This window comes from Macaca nemestrina, chromosome 10 (genome assembly GCF_043159975.1).
Source record: "Macaca nemestrina isolate mMacNem1 chromosome 10, mMacNem.hap1, whole genome shotgun sequence".
NCBI lineage: Eukaryota > Metazoa > Chordata > Mammalia > Primates > Cercopithecidae > Macaca > Macaca nemestrina.
This window is the reverse complement of record NC_092134.1, coordinates 117762677-117784409: the sequence shown is the minus strand read 5'-3', so window position 1 is coordinate 117784409 and position 21733 is coordinate 117762677. Positions and strand designations below refer to the sequence as shown.

At 37.1% G+C, this 21733-nt stretch overlaps 1 protein-coding gene and 1 long non-coding RNA gene across 21 annotated transcripts in view; one reads left to right on the top strand and one right to left on the bottom strand.

The window, feature by feature from the left end:
• The window catches only part of LOC105492118 (uncharacterized), a 37566-nt gene extending 32256 nt beyond the window's left edge, over positions 1-5310 (top strand). For both annotated transcript variants that reach the window (XR_011608454.1, XR_011608453.1), the window contains one exon: positions 5027-5310. This is a non-coding gene — a long non-coding RNA (uncharacterized lncRNA). The remainder of the gene's footprint in view (positions 1-5026) is intronic.
• Positions 1-21733, bottom strand: part of LOC105492120 (SRY-box transcription factor 5) — a 1036234-nt gene that overhangs the window by 705220 nt on the left and 309281 nt on the right. The window contains exon 5 of one of the 19 annotated variants that reach the window (XM_011759036.3): positions 17947-17993. The exons of the other annotated variants lie outside the window; for them this stretch is intronic. The gene's annotated coding sequence lies outside the window, so the exon portion shown is untranslated. The remainder of the gene's footprint in view (positions 1-17946; positions 17994-21733) is intronic. 19 annotated transcript variants of the gene reach the window in all.

Genomic DNA, 21733 nt, shown 5'->3' with positions numbered 1-21733 from the left:
CCCACCCTTCCACATGGCAGTAATCTACTGGTATTAAATGGAAGCCACCATGTGATAGAGACACATAGCCCTTGGGTTCATCCCAGTCCTCACCAGTCTGTCTGGCTCCTGTGTAAGTGGAGTTGTTGACACCTGAAGTTTTTGAGTAGGGCTTTAGGGGATTGAAGTCGTAAAATATTCAGAAACTGTTCTCAGAGCATAGATTTCACAGCTGTTCCCTCTTATGCCTAACTTCACGATGAAAGACAAAAATGTAAAAACCAATAGAAAAATACAAGATAATAGTCACGCAAAGGAAATGAGAAAATAGATGTTTACATAAATGCAAGAAAAATAGGATAAGGGTTAAAAACTGTAGAGAACATCCTCACCAATATAATAATATGAATAACAATGAAAATATAAAAAGCACACCCAAAAAATCTAATCAATACAAATTAGAAAATTTAAAAATTGTAGATGATTATGAAGACAAATATGATGAAAAATTAATAAGCAAAAAGTATGCCACAGAAACCATAACTTAATACAAAGAATTACAATTACGTTAAGGAAACAGAGGCACAATTACAAAACTGGGGATCAAAGAATAATTGTGAAAATGTGGAAAAGGGAAAAAGTTAAATTTAAGTGGCAAGTCAGACTCCAAAGTTGCACATACCTTTGTGTAAGCAAACTTTAAACTAAGTTAGCTTTGGACAATCCACCCATACGGTTGTCTTTCCAAATGAGGGTAATGAGCGTTTTCTTGAAGGCAACACTTAGTTGGTAAGGTTTGCGAGTTCTCTGAATTTGGGACTTTCAAAATAAGACTGCAGTGAATGGAATTGTCAACGTTGCTATTTGTCCCTATTGAGAGATAATGCAGCCAGCACAAGAAAGACCTATGTGCATATTTGGAGTTAAGTAACCAGGCAGTTTTTTTAAATAGATACCAGGAAAGAACAAGCTGGATAATAGAATCATTTTTCTTCATGCTCAAGGATGAACAGCTCAAAGATCAGAACTTGTATCATGACTTTTATCTTGGAAAATGTACTCAGAATAATAAAGGAAAGGCACCACTTGCATTCCAAACGATCAAGAACAATCTTTAGGGAAACTTTTGTTTCGTGAGCTCTTGATTCATATCCAGTTTGGGCTGTCCAAATCTACACATGGAATCCGGGGCCAACTTCCTCATACTTCCTATTGTGCTAGGGCAGTTTCTGCCTACTGTTCTATAATGTGTGCTTGGGAAGAGAAAGATAATTTTAGTATCAGTTGAAAGGGTCATGCCAGAGGATCCATAATATTTCATTGCATAATTGAGAAGGCAAATATTTTGCAAAATCATATTTGATCATTTATTTGTTCAGTGTCACAAGAATCTAAAGGATTCTATGTACTTGAATTTCTGAAATTACTGACATTTACCATATAAACAACACAATTTTTAAAAAATTTCAATCAGTAGCTTCCTAAAAATACATCACCTATTTACCTATCATGTTAAAGAGAGCGGGCTAAAGATGGCAATCTTTGTCACCAAGCCTGGAGTGCAATGGCACAATCTCGGCTCACAGCAACCTGCACCTCCCATGTTCAAGCAATTCTCCTGCCTTGGCCTCCCGAGTAGCTGGGATTACAGGTGTGTGCCACCACGCCTTGCTAATTTTTGTATTTTTAGTAGAGACAGAGTTTCACCATGTTGCCCGGGCTGGTCTCAAATTCCTGACATCTGGTGATCCATCCACCTCGGCCTTCCAAAGTGCTGGAATTACCAAAGTGCTGGTGAGCCACCACACCAGCCAAGATAACACCTTTTGATGGCTTATAGTTATGTTAAGGAATATCACAATTATATTTTGAAGGATTCTGAAGGTTTATAGAGTTGTTAAATGCTGCAGTGGTGGTTCTCAATAGGGGTTGATTTTGCCCCTGCCCAGGGGACCTTTAGCAAAGTCTGGAGACAATTTTGTTTGTCACAAGTGAGGTGGGAGTGAGAGGGGGTGCTAGTAGCATCTAGTAGGCACAAGCCAAGATTGCTGCTAAACATCCTAAAACACATAGGTCAACTTTTTCCCCATAAGAATTATCTAACCCAAATGTCAGCAGTGCTGAGGATAACAGAACCCTGCGCTACAATAAACTGGATCAGTCTATACGCCTGCAGTATTTGCATGAGATTTTTGTTTTGTTTGTTTTGCTTTTTAAAATCTCCTCTGTACTGTCTCATACTAAAAGGACTTTCGGATGGCCCTTCATCTTTCTGATTTGCTACTTTATTCTGCTGTGGGTTGGAAAACATTTTTTTCAAGCTTCAGACAATCATATAGCCTATGAAAGATGGCTTTAGAGCTATCTTATGAGTAAAGCTTAGCAGCTCAGAGGCATAGAGTAATAAAATAATTTAATATTTTCTAAGCTTATTTTTGGTTCATATCTATTCAATTAGTAGACATAAATAAAATAATTTGATATTTTCTAAGCTTATTTTTGGTTCATATCTATTCCAATTACTAGAGGTCATCGGACTTCAAATATGTGAAGGAAAGTGTCTTGTTTATTCAAAATTAAAGAACCAACTAACAAATGAAAACTCAGAAAACAAAGTAACAGAAACCCTACATTAATCTGTACTCTACTAATACAGGACTAATAATATCTTGAAAAAGGTTGAGCTAAAATGTGCCTTCTACTCTGAGTAGTTAGCATAGCCAAATTCATATGATAAGACCCAGAAGAAGGGCACAACATTTATCTTCTTAAGAAAGTACCTTTTGTTATATGTACTTAATTTTTTATGAATTTCATTATAACTAGTGATTTTATATGTTAACGATTGTTAAGTCTCATCTATATTTAATTTCCATAGTCAACTTTGGCTAGTTTATGCATTTGAGACTAATACAATTTAATTTTTTTTTTTAAATAAGGCTACTTATATTCAAGACTTTCCTTTTAATTAGTCAAAAGTCGGGAAATTGTAACTAACAGACAAGTTTGCATGATCCATTCTGGGAGTAATAAAGAAGTAATAGGCCAAGCACGGTGGCTCACGCCTGTAATCCCAGCACTTTGGGAGGCCGAGGCGGGCGGATCACGAGATCAGGAGATTGAGACAACCCTGGCTTACACAGTGAAACCCCGTCTCTACTAAAAATACAAAAACTAGCCGGGCGTGGTGGCGGCGCCTGTAGTCCCAGCTACTCGGGAGGCTGAGGCAGGAGAATGGCGTGAACCTGGGAGGCGGAGCTTGCAGTGAGCCTAGATCACTCCAGCTTGAGCGGCAGAGCGAGACTCAGTCTCAAAAAAAAAAAAAAAAAAAAATTAGCCGGGTGTGGCGGCATGTGCCTGTAGTCAGTCCCAGCTACTCTGGAGGCTGAGGCAGGAGAATGGCATGAAACGAGGAGGCGGAGTTTGCAGTGAGCTGAGATCACGCCACTGCACTCCAGCCTGGGCAACAGAGTGAAACTCCGTCTCAAAAAAAAATAAAATAAAATAAAGAAGTAACAGTGATGAATCAGGTGGCAGAACTTGGGTCGTTCTTCTCATATGTGTTAGTCTATGTACCTAGTGCTGAGAGGCATTGCTTGGTATCCTAATCCAACACATTCATCAATCAGACTACACATTAAATTCATTAACTTAATGATACAGAGTTACCACATGTAAATTTGAGAAACTGTGAAGATGAAATTTAGAATTTCCATAGGAAAAAGTTATCAATTCCAGATTGTTGCAAGCTAACAGGGAAAAAATTGGTCCAGGAAGCACAAACAGCTAAATTCTGATTCACTGCAACTGCCATCACAAAGGCCAGTCTTGGGCTGACTGATGTACACAGGACTATTTGGTTACAGCTTCCTTATCTTCTAATTAAGGACTCTGAAATGCAGTTGTGGAAACCGGGGAAAGATTATAAGCAAGAAACACAGCTGAATTTAAATTTGGGAAGCACTTGGTTGCCAATAAGACACCAATTCTTTGTTGAATTGAATTCAATTCTTGTTTCGAGTTTTTCAGCCTTTAACCACAGGGACTCTAGCCTATATTTCTGTATTGATTCACGGTAGAGGGGCTTGAGGGCATGAATGCAGGTGAAAGTAATAAACACATGGGGGTGTTGAGTGAAAGGTCAATCCCAGTCCCTCAAAAATAGGTCAGTATCTACAACTCAAAAAAAAAAAAAACGTAGATCTGGAATGCTCAGTGAATCTTCTAGAAGCCTAAGACAGGGCATCAGTTGGGAAAAGATCAAGAAACTCTGCCACGGTCTTTTGATCATTAAAGGTGTACATGTCTACTAGAAAATGAGAAGCTGCCAAGAAATTGATAATTTTTGATGTAACAACTCCAGAATACAACTCCCAGCAGCTTACGTATATTCTGAATTTACCATGTTAGTGGGTATGAATAAAGGTTATTGGGCATACATAAATTTCAGGCATCTACTGGAAGTCAGGAAAGCTAAACCATTCGATTGGTAACATCCCAAAGAAAGATCCCTTAATACTTCCTGAGACAGAGTTCCCCAGAGACGTCCTGAGTCCTGCTCTTCTAAGGTTTGGGGCGATAGGATACTCCAATATCCTACAACTTTTTGAAAAACACCTGGCTAGTTCACTGTCATATGGAACCAAATGAACCTTAGTTGATTAACTGAACTTGAATTGGTCAGTATGAAAGTCATCAATAATAACGTAAGCTTTATGCATGTATGTAGATTATTGGCTACTAATAATAAACATTCTAAAAACCAGAAGTTAAAGTTTAATTTGTAATTTTTCTTCAAAACTTTAATTTGTAATTTCCTTCAATCTAATCTAAAATTTGAATAAACTCCAGGCCTGGAAGTCATAAGACTTTTTTTTTTTTTTCATAAGCAACCTGATAAGGAAAAAAGTAACGATTATGAAATATTTGAACTAGTCAAGTTGTATTTTTCTAAACATACATAATGAACTTATTTTGTTTGCTCTTGATAATATATTATTTTATTTAATTACTTGTTTCATATGTACTATCTTATTTACATATATAGCCTACAGAAGTCATTATGGATTAACCTTGCCTGATATTTCCAGTGAATTCTCCATAGCATCAAGCACAAATGATCGCCTAGGACAGTGGCGGCTTCTGAGAACTCACAGGAAAGTGCAGGGAAAGAATGATTCCATCTCCAGGAATCCCTGGTGCTCTTCAGAACCCAGACAGGCCCCTGCTGGGTCATGGTAACTAAGAAACTGAGAAGCAGATACGGTGGTCCCTATGCTGGCAACCTCAGCTGAAGAGGAACAACTCTCTCTATAATCAAGTTACCAAGAATAAAGAGCAAGTGCAAATTATTTATTTTCTTACTTTTAGATTCCTGCTAGGATAACAGAGAAAGAATTTTATATGGCTGGGCGCGGTGGCTCATGCCTGTAATCCCAGCACTTTGGGAGGCCGAGGCTGGCGGATCACGAGGTCAAGAGTTTGAGACCAGCCTGACCAACATAGTGAAACCCCGTCTCTACTGAAAATACAAAAGTTAGCTGGGCGTAGTGGCGTGCGCCTGTAATCCCAGCTACTTGGGAGGCTGGGGCAGGAGAATCACTTGAACCTGGGAGGCGGAGGTTGCAGTGAGCCAATATGGCACCACTGCATTCCAGCCTGGGCAACAGGGCGAGACTCCGTCTCCAAAAAAAAGAAAGAATTTTATATAATAAAGGGCCATGACACAACTACATAAATTTCCAAGAAAACATAAAGTCACTGGAAGAAGGGATTACAGATGAAGGCCCATTAAGAGTAAAATAGAACATCTTTTCTCTCCATGGTGGATAGCAGAGAGGCAGAGAGAAAGAGAGGGAAGGAAGCAAGAAGGAAGAGGAGGCAGAAATCAGACTCATCTATAGGGAGCCATGATCTGCACTAGGCACTTCACGAGAGTAGTTTTTTGAGTTTTGTTTTTGTTTTTGTTTTTGTTTGTTTGTTTTTTATTGCCCAGGCTGAAATACAGTGGCATGACCTCAGGTCACTGTAGCCGCAGCCTCCCAGACTCAGGTGATCCTCCCACCTCAGCCTCTAGAGTAGCTGGGACTAAAAGCACATGCCACAATGTCCAGCTTATTTTCTGTTGTATTTTTTTCAGAGATAGGGTTTTGCCATGTTGCCCAGGTTGGTCTTAAACTCCGGAGCTCAAGTCATCAGTCCTCCTCGGCCTCCCAAAGTGCTGAGATTACAGGAGTGAGCCACAGTGCCCGGCCACAGAGTAGTCTTACTGCCATTAGTTGACTTGTTATGCTGCTTGAACCCCACTGCCTGAGCTCTCAATTTCTACCTTCTTTTCTGTCCTCTTAGATCCTACATAACTTACATAATCCAAATAATGCACCTCGCTTTCAACACAATAGCAAACTAATTCCCATTTTGCACATGGCATATTAAAGTGTACTCCAAAGCAGGACTTCTGCCCATCTCTCACATTCAATGTCACAATAGAAAGGCTTAATCACATATAAACTGCCTCTCCCAACGTTGTTTTATTTCCCAATTGTTCATTACCGTGTAGGCCACAAGAGCTAACAAAGGTTTGACAAATGAATAGAACTCCCTTTTATTTATAAGCATCTGTTGATATATTAACTACAATAGAAATACCACATTTTGGTCAGGGTGAGACAAAAAGGTAACAACCTTCAGAATCCCAACATATCATCATTCAATATTGCATTACAATGGCTGTTCAGAAGAGGTTCTGAGTGGAATAAATATGAGAAGTGGATTACTGCACTCTACTCAATGGAAGCATTCCTACCAAATAATAACTGCAGTGATTGATATAACTATTTACGAATGCTTAGAGTATAGATGCTTGAGTAGTAGCTCACTGAATCAAAAAAAGAAGATACAGTCTTCAAACTCACTACATTTCCTTAGAGATGACAAGGAATAAAGTAGAACTGCATGCCATGAAAATATCAAATTTTATCTTTGGCAAAAGATGTAAGGTTTTACATTATTGTCTCAAACTGCATATTCTGATACTTGTTTTCCCCCCAGACTTAATCTTGGCCTGGTGTGCCTCATTTTTATAGGACTTCTGAAACTAGAAATCACCAGCGTGGGGAGAGAACATTAAAGGCAGAGGTGTCTCTTATAAGCACAACATGTGACCGGGTAATATTGTCTGGATTAGCAGCTTTACAGCCTAACTAAGCCCTGAAGCTACAATTATCTGGTCGCATTAAACTGAAATCACCTGAAAAACTTCACACTGAACAAGCCCTTGGAAATGTCTAATCTGCCAGTTTACACTCAGAAGTGAAAGTGGAATTCAGTTGTTAAAGACAAGAAAACAAAGTTTTCTGCTAGGAAGAGTCTCACCTTAGAACCAATGTAGGGTCTGAAGACATTTCTGCAATTTATTTTTATGCCATTCTTTCACTTTTATTTAAAAAGGAGATTTAACCTGACCATTCTCTTTCAAGCCGATGTCCCAAGTACATATGTTTGATGAGGGTACAGAAGACATAAGGAATAAAACTGCATTGCCACAGAGGGAATATACAGCTCTAGATACAAGGCTTTATGCTAATTTTAGCAAAATGTATGTATCTTTTTATATACATAAAGTTATGGCACTATATAAAGAGATCCTTAAATGTGACATACACTGAAGTCCTATTTACTGCCTATTCCTTTTAAAAAATAAAAACTATAAGTAGTGGTTGTATTAATATTAAACTATCTCCAAAATTCATTTTAGTTCTTTGACTTGTAAGATACAGCCAACTCATACACTCAAAATTAAAACCAAGATTTTAGTACCAGATTACAGTTATTTAACAGCAGATCAAAGCAGCTAATCTTAGGCTCCAAATTAGGACCTCACTACTCTGTCTGTTGTAACGCCTCACTTGCCTCTGTTTCCTGTTCTTCATTTGTCAATATTGATGCTGAAAATTCATTGTGTCAGGTTGCAATATATTCTATAAAACCACATTTCCCAAAAGAACAACTAATTTTCTGTACAAAGATGCAATTTATGGCAATTTGGCCATGCTATATCCTGAAGTCAAATATCAAGCTTTCCAGAAAACAAAATTAAATTCTTAAACATGTACAAGTATTAAAATTCTTTATCTCATACATTATTGTTTTATTGGCCAAATTCCTATTTGAGCAAGAATTTAGGTACCCCTTTCCCTCCTCAATTAAATCAGTAAGAAAGAAATAACAAAACACTTCATTTTCTATCCCAAACTAATTTTTAATACTGTCACAAGACTGGCAAGATTGAGAGTTGAAATTTACTCCAGAACACTTACCCTTAGTGGCAAATAGGCAAAATTCACTGCAAAATTACATGATTCTATCAAGTGGCTGTTAACTATCAAACAATATCTATGGTGAACGTATTGCTTTCCATATAGCCATTCTATTTTTCCATACCAATTAATAAGCAGTGTAAAATTTCAACTTGAGATACTTATTAGTGTACAGATTTTTCTTAATGACATCATTTTAAAACAATGTGTAACTCAAGTATTCACTGAGAACAGGTTCCTAAATCTTTTTTTGATGACAAGAGTTTCATTTAAGTGTGATGGTTCATATGTGGTGCCATGAAATAGAACGATTGGTTTGATGCACCATGAATTCTCTCTCTCAGTTTTTATAAATCTAGAAGAGTAGAGAAGGCCTAAGCTTGTGTGGACATTCTTCTCAAGAATTTGAGGTTCATAGTCAAAATTTCCGTAATTTATAAGTAAGTCATATTGTTTTGCAATTAAAAAGAAAGTGTGACACCAGGATATATCAATACACCCAAAACCACAAGTAAGATTTTTTCTTACTAGTTAAGATGAATCTAGATTTGGGCACAACTGAAAATAGTTTTGATATAGATAATGAGATTTTAAATACATGAGTGGCTCTGCCTGATTTCATTACAAAAGCCTCTTTGTTTCTATTCTATGATCTTTCAGTGAGAATTTAAAACAGAATACTTTCTCTAAATAAGAACACAATTTGAGACAATTTAAAACAGTCTCTCATTCTTCCTGGCCAGGAGTATGTCAAGAGGGTTCCTTAAATCAGAACTAAGGTTCACATCCAGAGAATATATCCAATGAATTTCCATGAAAGACAAAAACCATACTGTTTTTACTATTGCTGTACAAGGTATGCTCTGCGAATCCAAACTCCATTCCTACTTTGCAGCGTTCAGGTGACCAAAGCGACCTCTGGAGAAGACATTGAAAAATGTACTTCACTTTCCCCCTCCACAGAATATTCAAGCTCATTAGGCTGCCATTCAAAAATGGTATAGTTAAGATCCCCAGCACGCAGCTCTGGCAAACAAGCAAAGTTGCCATTTGTAGAATATCAATATTCTGGATTCCCCTTCCATTTATGTTTCTAAAATACAATAACTATTGGTTGGTTCATGAAAATTAATCAGCCACTAAAATTTGTGATTCTAATTAAAGGTAATGGGAATAAAATAAGTTTTCTTACTGTCTATAGTTTTAATTTTTAAGTGAATTTAGACACTTAGAAACTAAAAAAAAAAAAAATTAAAAATATCAGAAGGATCTGTTTTAATCATTTTTCACTATCCAACTCTATGAAATGAAATAATTCATGTCATTAAGCTTGCAACTTTTTCTTTGGGCTATTCAGCTGGCCATTGAAAGTTATTTTTTGTCTGTTTTATAAAGTTATGTGAAGAATCTCAAAGATTTGCACAGAATAATAAATGTCATAAAGATGGGAGGAGTATTAATAAAATTTGAAAACCTTAAACTGAACTAATTGATTTGCAGCTATATACTGGTTAGAAGCTATTTTTTGATATAGAAGTGGAGAAAAATGTTGAACCTGGTTATGGCTATAAATACTGCATCTCTTCTAAATTAAATCAATTTTCTTGATGAAACTAATTTCTTGCCTGAAAGGTATTAAAATAATTTCATTATAAAGAAAGTTTTGCTACAGTTGTGCTCATTCCCCCACTAAAGTAAATGTTTCAATGTATGTGTCATGACACGTAAACCACTTTTACAAAAAATGAGGCCATTCTGAAAACACTGGAAGATAAGAAATAGACTAATGTAAAAGATTCAGTTCCAACTTTCTAAATCAACATGATCTGTATTCCCAATGAGTTTATTTTCTCTTCTTAAACTATCCTATCCTATTCCAAACATGTATATTCACTAATAATCAAAGAAATGCAAATGAAAACTGCAATAAGATATCACTTTTCAACTACCCAATTGATGCAATTTTAAAACAAGATCATTCTGAGTGCTAATAACTGGCAGGGTGGGGGGTGGTGCAAGGGGGAAAGCAGATCCTCATGTATAGTTAGCGAGAGTGTAAACTTGTACACTTTCTGAGGGCAATTTGGCAAACTGGGTGAATATTTTAACTGTGCAAGATTTTTAGCCCAGCAATTCCACTTCCAATAATTTATCTTATATAAGTAACACTTAAGTGTATATGCACAAAAATACTCATTTGAAGTATCATTTTCCAAAGCAAATAACAGAACACAAGCCTCATGTCCATCGGGGGAATTAAGGGTATATAACAACAATTTTAAGTGAGTGAAGGAGTGTCTTTATACATAGCAAGAGGATATTAAACCAACTGTAAAAGTGTTTATCTCTGGGAAAAATGGGATTGTGAAGGTTTTTGCTTTCTCCTTCATAATTCCATTACTCTGAATATTTTAAAAAATAGATTTACATTTTACAATCACAAGAACGTAACACGAATTAAAAAATAACCCCATGAACCTTCAACCCTATCTCATTTACCTGATCCTAAAATCCATATTATTTAGATAAATACATGATTTACCAGAGATGTGTTATAACAGTCTTAACAACCAAAACTCTATTTCTCTATTTCCAGTTTATAATCTGTAAAGTTTCCTTTGTTTCATAGTGTGTATAGTGTTTAAAGTGTATTTTTCTGTACATTATGAATGTATCAATAACATTCCAATTAAGGTAGTAACGGTATTTTCTGTCTTATATTTGTCTTAACTGCAACAAAGTCATTAAAAGTAGAAAGCTCAATAACAGCTTTTTAGTAATTCAAAGAGAAAAAGAATTAACACGGAAGATGCTATTCCAAATATAAACTATATTTTAACCTTGTCCTATATTGTTCTAATTAATTTTTAATCTTCTATAAGTGGTCCTTCTTTTCATATAATCAGTCCATATAAGTATTACTTTTAATGTATTGTTTAGATAGAAAGTCATTCTAAAACCCTACATTGCCTCACAGAATAGCAGTATTATAGAATGATTTAATCACTTATCAAAAGAAAAACAGGATTTTCATTCATTAAGTATACATGGGGTTATTATGCACTTTTAAATTTTTTCTGTAATTACTATTATAATGATACAGACTGAAAGACGCTTAGCCCAATCCCAATGAGTCAAGTCCCAATACTAATTCAATAAAGTTTCTCCACCTAACTACACATGGAACTTCCACCTGAGTAGAAATATTCTTAATTTTCAAATAGCCAAAAATAGCAATGATTCTTTCCGGACATGATCTAATGTAACTCTTACATTACAGTTCGGCAGTTATTCTGAATTTGAGCTATCTAACTTATCAATTCGCAAGTGGAACAAGATAACCACTGATCCTGTTAGGAAGATTTAAATTTTGAATGTAGGCATACTGACAAAAATAAATAAATAAAAAGTTGGTCGTTTTACACCAAATCATAATATTCAAGGGCAGAAAGAAAAGGCTGGGAAGAAGAAAGCTTTACCACTTTGCTTATTGTGCTGAACTTCTCTAACCTTGAGCCTATGTGGTTTTCCATATAATTTAGAGTAGATCCACCTAAACAACACCCACAGGCGATCTGCTACCCCTTGAATAAAGATGGCTTCCTTTGAGTTGAACTAAGACATTTGGGAAGCAAGGGGGTCTGGAGACTCATGTAAAGCGAATGCAGGCGGTTATGTACCCTGGTGGCTTCCTCTACCCTTTATACTCCCACTGGTCTTCCTTCGGCCCCTCCTACTGACTGTGCTGCATATGTCCTCCCAGGGCCTATGCACCAGCTGCAGTCCCTGGAAAATTCTTTTCCCCCTCCTCATATAGGCAGGAAAAAGGTGAATGGTTAAACACTTGGGTGTTAGCACAGGCCCCTAGGTAGGAATACTCTCAATTTCTGGTCTCCCTCTGCCAACTGCAGTGAGGCACTATTGTGCCATCCTCCCTGGAAATTTGGGGAGATTAGATACATTGACACAAGTAAAACACTCATCACAGTGCCTGGGGCAGTGTAAGAGATCAATAAAGGTTAACTATTATTATTCTCAGTTATATATATATTTATTTATTTATGTTTATATGCCGGGCGCGGTGGCTCAAGCCTGTAATCCCAGCACTTTGGGAGGCCGAGACGGGTGGATCACGAGGTCAGGAGATCGAGACCATCCTGGCTAACACGGTGAAACCCCATCTCTACTAAAAATACAAAAAATTAGCCGGGCGCAGTGGCGGGCGCCTGTAGTCCCAGCTACTCAGGAGGCTGCGGCAGGAGAATGGCGTGAACCCGGGAGGCGGAGCTTGCAGTGAGCTGAGATCTGGCCACTGTACTCCAGCCTGGGTGGCAGAGCGAGACTCCGTTTCAAAAAAAAAACAAAACAAAAAAAGATTTCTATTTATGTTTATATATATATTTATTTATTTTATTTTATTTTATTTTATTTTATTTTTTTGAGACAGAGTTTTGCTCTTGTCGCCCAGGCTAAAGTGCAATAGCGTGATCTTGGGCCTCCCAAGTAGCTGGGATTACAGGCGTGCACCACCACACCTGGCTAATTTTGTATTTTTAGTAGAGACGGGGTTTCACTCTGTTAGACTAGTCTCAAACTCCTGACCTCAGGTGATCCAACTGCCCTGACCTTGCCTCCCAAAGTGCTGGGATTACAGGCGTGGGCCACTGCACCTGGCCAGTACTATCACTTTTATTATTCACCTAGTTATATGTGACTCATGTTTCAGGGAAGCCTTCCCTAAACATCCTGATTAGGTGAAATTCTCCCATGAGAGGGCTCATCACAGTGTTTACTCTTCCTTTGTAGCATTCATCATAGTCACTTTTTACATGGCTTTGTGTAATTATTTAATTAACATTAACTTTTCTTATCACTAGACTGTGAGCTTCATGATGGCTAAGGGCATCATTTGTGTTTGGGGAGATTTGTGTGTGTGTGTGCGTGTGTGTTTTCTACTTACTATAGTAATCCCAGCAACTAGGATAGTGCCTGGCAAAGAATAGGACTTAGAGAAATATTTCTGAATGACTTAATAAATTAATGAATAAACTAAAAATAGGAAACAATTCTTTAAAAAAAGAAAGAAACTAAGGCAACACATGTTAAACTACTTATAAACTGGACATCCTGACTTGCCTGAAATTAAGCTGGCAAACTAATTGGATCTGCCTATAACTTGATCTTAAATTTGTCCTAAATCCTGGGCACCTTAACACAAATAGGCAGACGGGGTGACACACTTGGTGGATTAACATCTGAGTTGGGGTCTTTGCCAGCTTGGGGGTAGGGGAGAAGAACTGTGAATATGTACACGCACATATGTGTATACTATATGGCCCATATCTAGAATTGGTTTACGTGAAAATTAGCTAATTTTTAACGAGGTTTAAAACCCAACCAGCAACAATAACAACATTTGGCTAAGTAATAACATAAAAGAAAGAGATATATCACATAGAGAATATAGAGCAGGTAAGGAAAAGATCTATGTGAATGCAGAACTCAAATTTAATAAATAAGGTGTAAAGAAATGGCAAACAGAAACAGTGAAGAAAAAAACTTGTTAGTGAAAAAGAGAAGAAAATAGCCCTTTTAGGCATTTGTGTCTTAACTTGTGAAAATTTTTACTTATCCAAGGCAGAAAATGGCTTTAATGTAGAATTGTATGTTTATTAACTGTTTCTGTGTTCTGCTAAACACGAATATCACTGGCTAACATCAAGTGTTCATTTCAGACATGGACAAAGTTCAGTCTTTGACCATAAAATCTATACTTTCAACATTACACCACTGGCGTGTGTGTATATATACATATATATATATATATATATATATATATATTTTTTAATTTTGGTTTTAGTCTTGTTGAAAATTTTTAAAATGTTTTCTTATAAAATGTCTTAGTTGTCACATCACATTGACTATTTTACCAATTGCTTACTTCAATTTTTTGCCTAATTTTTTTTCCTGTTGATGTTCTCAAAGTATAGGCACAGGTTTTTCTTTTAAAGAGTGTTGGAAGTAAAAGATTTTATGATGGTTATATCAGTCATTGTCCGTCATATTAAACCTAATGTTTCAAACTAAAAAAAAAAAAAAAAAAAAAAATTCAAGAAAATTAAAATAATAATTCAACACCAATGATTATCAACCTAGAATCATACCACCTGAGAGAAACTGTAACAGACTAAGAGCCAGGAATACATTCTCATGTTATCAACTTTTTTTTTTTTAATTCTGAAATTTTGGCTCTTTTTGCCTCAGTTCCTTCATATTATAAACACTGGCACGTTGGCAGCAAATCAAGTAATGACTGGAAAGTGCTTAAAGCTTAAATATTCTTGGAAGAGAAGTAGTGTACAGGTGCAAAGTAAAAGAATTTTTAAAAATGTTTCCCACAAATTGAGAAAAAATAATCATCACATTCTTTTTGGGCCATGTTTACACAAAGATAAAGTATTTTCAACACCACTATAATTGTAGGGAAATGGGCTTTCCTGGGGTTGATACTGCTCTCACTTATTTATTATTGGATACCCCAGTGCTTCCAGAAAGCATTGAGACAGCTTATAATGAAATACAAAATAAAAAGACGAGGTGAATGATAAAGGGAGAGGAGAATTATGAAACAGTCATACAAAAAAACTAAGAGAACAAAAAATGCAAGGTTTCTACCTATCACTTTCAAAGGAAAAAGATGATAGCATGTAAAAATCACATTTAAAAAAAAGAAACAAAAGCAAGCCTGTTTCTTAAGAGAAGAAAAATGTACCAGTCCTCAATGACAAGAGTGATTTATTTTTGGAGATGTCACAGAAGGGGCATTCATTCACACGACATATATTTCCTGAGTGCCTCCGACACAGTGCCAAATACTGTGTTGCGGGTAGGGACATCAGCAGGGGAAAAAAAGGCCTGATCCTTGCTGGGAGCTGTTAGCTTAGGAAGGAGATAAACATTAATCTACCAGTGGGGAAAAAAAAAATGACTATGTGATTCTAGACTGAGATACTTCTGGAAGAAAGGAATACAGTAGGAGGTTGGATAATAAAGAACCATATCTAGACTGCAGAGTGAGTGAAGGTTTCCTTGAAGAAGTATGGCTTAAAATGAAATCAGTTCAAGGGCTAAGAGTTCTTGCAACACAGGATGGGATTGGTTAGAGACAGAGAAGAGTTTATGCTAAGGCCCAGGAACAGGAGAGAACTTGGGGCATTTGAGGACTAAAAGGAAAGGCCCAAGTGGCGAAGAACAGAACCTGGTGTGGTAAGGCTGGGGGAGCTGTACAGGGGTTGGATAAGCAGAGTCTTGTGGGAGCATTACAACTTTACTCCAAAGCAATGCAGTGATTATGTATTTATTTATTTACTTTTGAGATGGAGTCTTGCTCTGTCACCCAGGCTGGATAATGAAATACAAAATAAAAAGACAAGAGGTGAATGATAAAGGGAGAGGGGATTTATGAAACAATCATACAAAAAAACTAAGAGAACAAAAAATGTCTCAGCTCACTGAAACCTCTGCCTCCCGGGTTCAAGCATTTCTCATGCCTCAACCTCCAGAGTAGCTGGGACTACAGGTGCCCGCCACTATACCTGGCTGATTTTTTTTTTTTTTTTTTTTGGATTTTTAGTAGAGACGGGGTTTCACCATGTTGCCCAGGCTGGTCTTGAACTCCTGACCTCAAGTGATCCTCCTGCCTCAGCCTCCCAAAGTGCTGGGATTCTAGGCATGAGCCATCGCACCCAACCAGCAATGGTCTCTTGATGGCTACTTTTTAAAAATGCCAGAGACATTTTCTTGTAAGCTACTTCTTATACTGTCTCAAAATTTAGGGTCTGGGTGGAGCCTTTCTGGAGCTTATCATTCAAGATGAAATTTTACTGAACTTGTCAGAAAATGATTGAGAAGGTTCTGGGTTTAGCATCTCTCTTCAGGGAGAGAGAAACAGCAAGAACAGGATTTTCTGGAAATACACTGTTGGGGAATTGAATGGGAAGCTTGCAGAAGAGAGCCTGATTTGGACATGTGGTAATTTGCCTTTGGAGGGAGAATTCATAGGGTAGCTTCCCAAGACTACCACACTCAGAGAGCCAATATTCCTGAAGGAAGCAGATTATAGTCTTCAGGAAGCTGGTCCACCAAAAATTGGAAATCACTACTTTAATGCGTTTGAAGAAAGAAACAAAACGTGCCTTTCTTTTCTTCTTCTTCTTTGAGACTAGCTCTACTGCCCAAGGCTGGAGTGCAGTGGCACAATCTCAGCTCCTGGGTTCAAGCGATTCTCCTGCCTCAGCCTCCCAAATAGCTTGGATTACAGGCGAGCACCACCACGGCAGGCTAATTTTTGTATTTTTAGTAGAGACGGAGTTTTACCATATTCGCCAGACTGGTCTCTAAATCCTGACCTCAAGTGATCTACCCGACTTGGCCTCCCAAAGTGCTGAGATTTCAGGCGTGAGCCACCACACCTGGCCCTTCTTTTCCTTTTTTAAAGCTTTGTTAGGTCCACATTCTCACTCTCTCTCCTTCGTGTTCATCCTTGGACTGTAGTTTCTTTGTTGTTCTCCCTTTCTGTATAGAGCCTGTCTTTCTAACTTTGGTAAGGTTACTTGTTTATGTTTTTAAGGACATTTTGTCCTAGGTGAATGTTGTAATAGTCACAAAAGAAATGATAAACAGGAGAAGATCTTGCTGTTCAAATGACTGAAAGAAGATAGTATATAGAGAAAGGCTAATCATACAATTGCAACCACTAGTCAAGTCACTGATTAAAAACACGTCCTTTTAGTAGAAAAAGTGCCAAAGAATGACTTGCACAAATGTATCATGCCCACGCCATTGATCAGCTCTCTGAACTGACAATAATGTTTATCCTGAAGCAGTCATTTCACACTTGCCCATCACATTACCTGGCATAGAGTAGTGCTATGTAAATGATCAGTGTTGAAAGAAATGTATTCCCAGTACTTGGGAGGGAGAGTAAATGTGAAGAGGCCTTTCATAGGCTTGCACTTGCCCTCCTAACCCCCTTTCCATTTGAAGGTTCCCCTGTGCAATCACTGGTTCTAGTCTTTAATTTGTAAGGTTGCTAAGACTTTTCCCATTCAATTGAGAGACAGCGTTGGCATGCAGGATTTATCTATCTAGAGAGGAATGGGTTCAAAACAGAAATATGGGTGCATAAGTGATACATAGCACAAGCCCTTTAAAAAAAAATCATACCTGCTCTAGACCTTTCAGGGCAGGTTTTCGTGGTGTATCTTTTTTCTAATCTTACATCTAATAGACAGCAGCCTGTAATTTTACTCATCATTACATATGGCCTATTGACAGTTGACAACAACTTTACTCATCATTACATATGGCCATTTACAGTTGACAGCTGTCACCCAGGCAAGTTCACATACGTTGCTTCACAATCACATGGCATCACAAAGAGGGTGAGATCCCAGGCCAACATGCCATTGATCAGTCGGTAATGAACCACTGGAGCTGGAAACCACCTCACTGAAATAAAACAGATCATCCCACAGACAGTACATATAACCTAAGCATGCTGCCATTACAATGGTACCAACCCATTCAAATTAAATGGTCTTTTATATTTCACTCAATACTTTCAGATCACTTTTGTTCTGGTACTTACTTCTGGCACTAGTGCTTTTTTTCCCCTTTCCTATTCAAGTTGATTTCCTGCAGAAGGAAGGGAAATAGTATCATGATATTTAAACCACAAGAAAGTCCTGCTTTTAAAGACAGTGAAGTAGGCATATCTTCACACTGAACCTCACCAAGCACTGCCATTATAGTAAGTGAATGAGAGAAATCATAATAGTTAGGAAACAATAGTTATATCACAAAGATGTAAAATTCTAGAAATCCATCTAAACTGCATATTCCCAAAATCACCTCTGGTTTGAAATACAGTAGAAAAGAGTTGCTACTACTACAATAAACCAAAATTTTATGAAGGTAAATTTTTTGTTCTGTTTAAATTTTTTAAAAGGAATATAAATTCAAGAAGCATAATCATCCTCAATATAATTTATCCACCTAGCACATTTTATATCATTGCTATATTTATGCCAACCTATTCCAAGCAGGTCTTATGGAAGGGGTTTTAGTCAGTACACAAATCCCTTTGCAGCTAGTGAATTCTAACCTTATTACCCCAGCAAGAGACAGACACTTTTTGAGACGCAGCCTAAACAAGTCAAAAGGTTGGTGTTCCATTAATACCAGCTGGAGGAGAAAATGACACTGCAGTTGTCCTTGGAACAGAGAAGCTGACAGATTTGCTGAAAGGTTCAGCCATTGTAGGATTTTGTTAAAAATCTAAAGGCAACAGCATTTCGCTTTGAAGTTCTGAAACATCTTGGAAATCAAAAAGCTCAACAAAGAGTAATGGGGACAATTGAGTTTTTCAAAACTCTATTTTTATATAACTTTTAAAACATTCTGCCTCGTAATTTATGGTGTTAACTCAATCAAAGGTACAAAGTAAGTTCATTAAGAGAGATCGCTGAAGGTACCCAAATAGACTTCCAATTCAGAAGACAGATGCCAAGGTCTAATAAGTTAAAATTAAACGCCCTACCTTCCCCATAGACTTTCTCAACAACTCTAATTGAAAGGCACTTAACAGAGGCAGGCCCACAATTCTGTATATTGTATACTGTCTCTCATACTGAAGCTCCCTCCCATACAGAATGTGAAAAGTCAGATTCCAGGTCCATTGCCCTTTAATTCCTATAATCTTTTTCAGTTAAACTTAAAATCTGAGTTATATAGTAAAGACCAATATCCAAGACCAAATTTCCTGAAGTTGGCAACTATGTTATTCTATATGGGAAGCGTTTGGGTAGCGGCAACAGGCTGAGTTGGACAGCTGAGACTAACAAAAAAACTTACTTCTACTAAGATTTATATAATTACTGTACTTCTTCTATATAAATAACAGATCTTCATTATTTTTCTCATAAACCTGGTATTTAGGAATTTAACTTGGTTCATTCTTATCCTAATTGTTTATAGACTTGATTCAATTTTAGGATTTGTCTAATTAACTGCCAAAAGTATGTTAAGGTTGAACAACTAGAGTCTCAAAATACATTTTAGTGGTAAGATTTAGCATGGTAGGAAGTTCCTTCATTTCCTCCGTTAATGTTTTGATGACCTTCTTGAATTCCCAAAATGAAATACTTTTTACATTTAACAAAACAGGTCCCATTTGCCTTATTTCTTAGGGTCTGACAGTCTATATTATACCCTAGCTCTAAATATGAGTGAAAGTTCCAGACCCTTTTGAGGAGACATCCTTCTTCTATTGAACTAGGATGGTCAGGTTTTGTATGTGTGTGTGTGTGTTTTTATCAGATGAAGTCTCACTTTTGTAGCCCAGGCTGGAACGCAATGGCATGATCTTGGCTCACTGCAACCTCCGCCTCCTCGGTTCAAGCGATTCTCCTGCCTCAGCCTCCCAAGTAGCTGGGATTACAGGTGCCTGCCACCAGGCCCAGCTAATTTTTGTATTTTTAGTAGAGACGAAGTTTCACCATGTTGGCCAGGCTGGTCTTGAACTCCTGACCTCAGGCGATCTGCCCACCTCAGCCTCCCACAGTGCTGGGATTACATGCATGAGCTACCATGCCCAACCAGAATTTTTTAAAATATATTAATAAGGCAGTATATTTAATCACACAGCCCAATACACCTCAACATCACAAACCCAGCTATTAAAAAAAAAAAAATTCCTGCTAACAACAGAGGTGCAGATTTTTGTTAAATTTGCTAAGTTTAATATTTTTCATTCTGCAAATCTTAATCATTTTTGCTTTTGCCAACATTACCAAATGAACAAATCTCAACAGTGAAGAAATGGTGGGAAAAGAAAGACATCGCCTATGTACTCTCACACAAATGAGCACATTCCTTAGAAAACAGACTCATTTCCTCTCATTCTTTAGAGGAAAAAAATGTCTTTTACATACATCCCAACTGTATCAGTTCTACGGGAAAATTAGGAACATAATGAAACAAGTTAATTTCCTAAATGTCAGACATACAAGAATCATAGCAAAGACCTATGAAATTTTACCTCTAGTATTTAAGCAAAAGCAATTGCTGTCACAATTTGCCTCACTTGCCTTCGTTTTTACATAGAGAATGTGTTTGGTTTCACAGGTAATTGGTAGCCTTGAGCACATGTAACTTACAATCACTGAATGAAAAGATTCGCTTTGGTGAATTAAAATGGAACAATTTCTCCAAAATAAAGGAGGAAAGGCCAAAAAAAAAGTTAAGGGGATTAATAGGAAAGTGTTTCATCTATTTTTGCATTTAATTTGATGTCATGAAAGCTTCAGGCATCTAAAAATACGCCTCTTTTATTCTTGTAAGTCTGCAAGATTTGGCTTTTGGAATAGAAACTGTTTAGGTGGGGAGGAAATTGTTGAATTCTGTCTCTATGCTTAAAAAAAAAAAAAAAAGAAAGAAAAAAAAAGAGGGTTGACCATAACCCGAGGCCCCAGCTCCTGCAGAGTGCCTGTTGTTATGAAAGCAAGGTGCTCCACACGATCTAATCATAGCACTAAACCTTGTTACAAGCCCTTTTACAGCTCCAATATCTAGGTTACATGGAAACACGCTGGAGAGCCTCCTTGTACTATGAAATAAATGTCATTCTGACTGGCATCCTCTCTTCCAGCAAGTAATTTCCCTCTGCTGATAAATCGATACAGCAAAAACAAATGAGAGCGTACAATGGGCACAGTGAGGATTACATTTTTATTCATTTCAGAGCCCCTGCAGCCAAGTTTTTTAAGCACAATAGCAGAAAATGATGCACTTGAGCTAGGAAACAAGAGATACAGAAACACTGAGATAAGAAAAGAAAGACAAAAAAGAAAAGAGGGAAAAAGTGGGAACAAAGAGAAAGCCAAGAGAAAGGAGGCAAGCGTATTCCTGCCAAGCAGCTCAGACATAAACTTTTGTTTGAGAGAAAGATTAATACTAGAATTCTTGTTCAGCTCCTGATAAAAATCATCAGAGAAGCACGTGCACATTTTTTTTTAATTCTTTTTCCTGTAAGTTTCCAGATAATTTGAAAGGGATCTAAGATTCAACTTTTATTGATTAATCATTGATACCAACATATATACAACATAGGATCTTATCTAGAAAATAAAAACGAATCTAGAAAATCCGAAACTAGAAATAGTAGAAAAGACACCATTGATTTTTATTCCTCTTTGGAAGTACCCTCAAGTCATTTATATTTTTCACTGTCTTTAAAGCAAAGATGGAAAAGGCAAAACGAAAGAAAAGCAAGAGCACAGTTACTATTTGTAAGAGGTGTGGGAAACCCCCATATAAATATATTTTAAGATACTAATTGTCTAAGTCTCAATATAATTTAACGGGTTATCATGCAG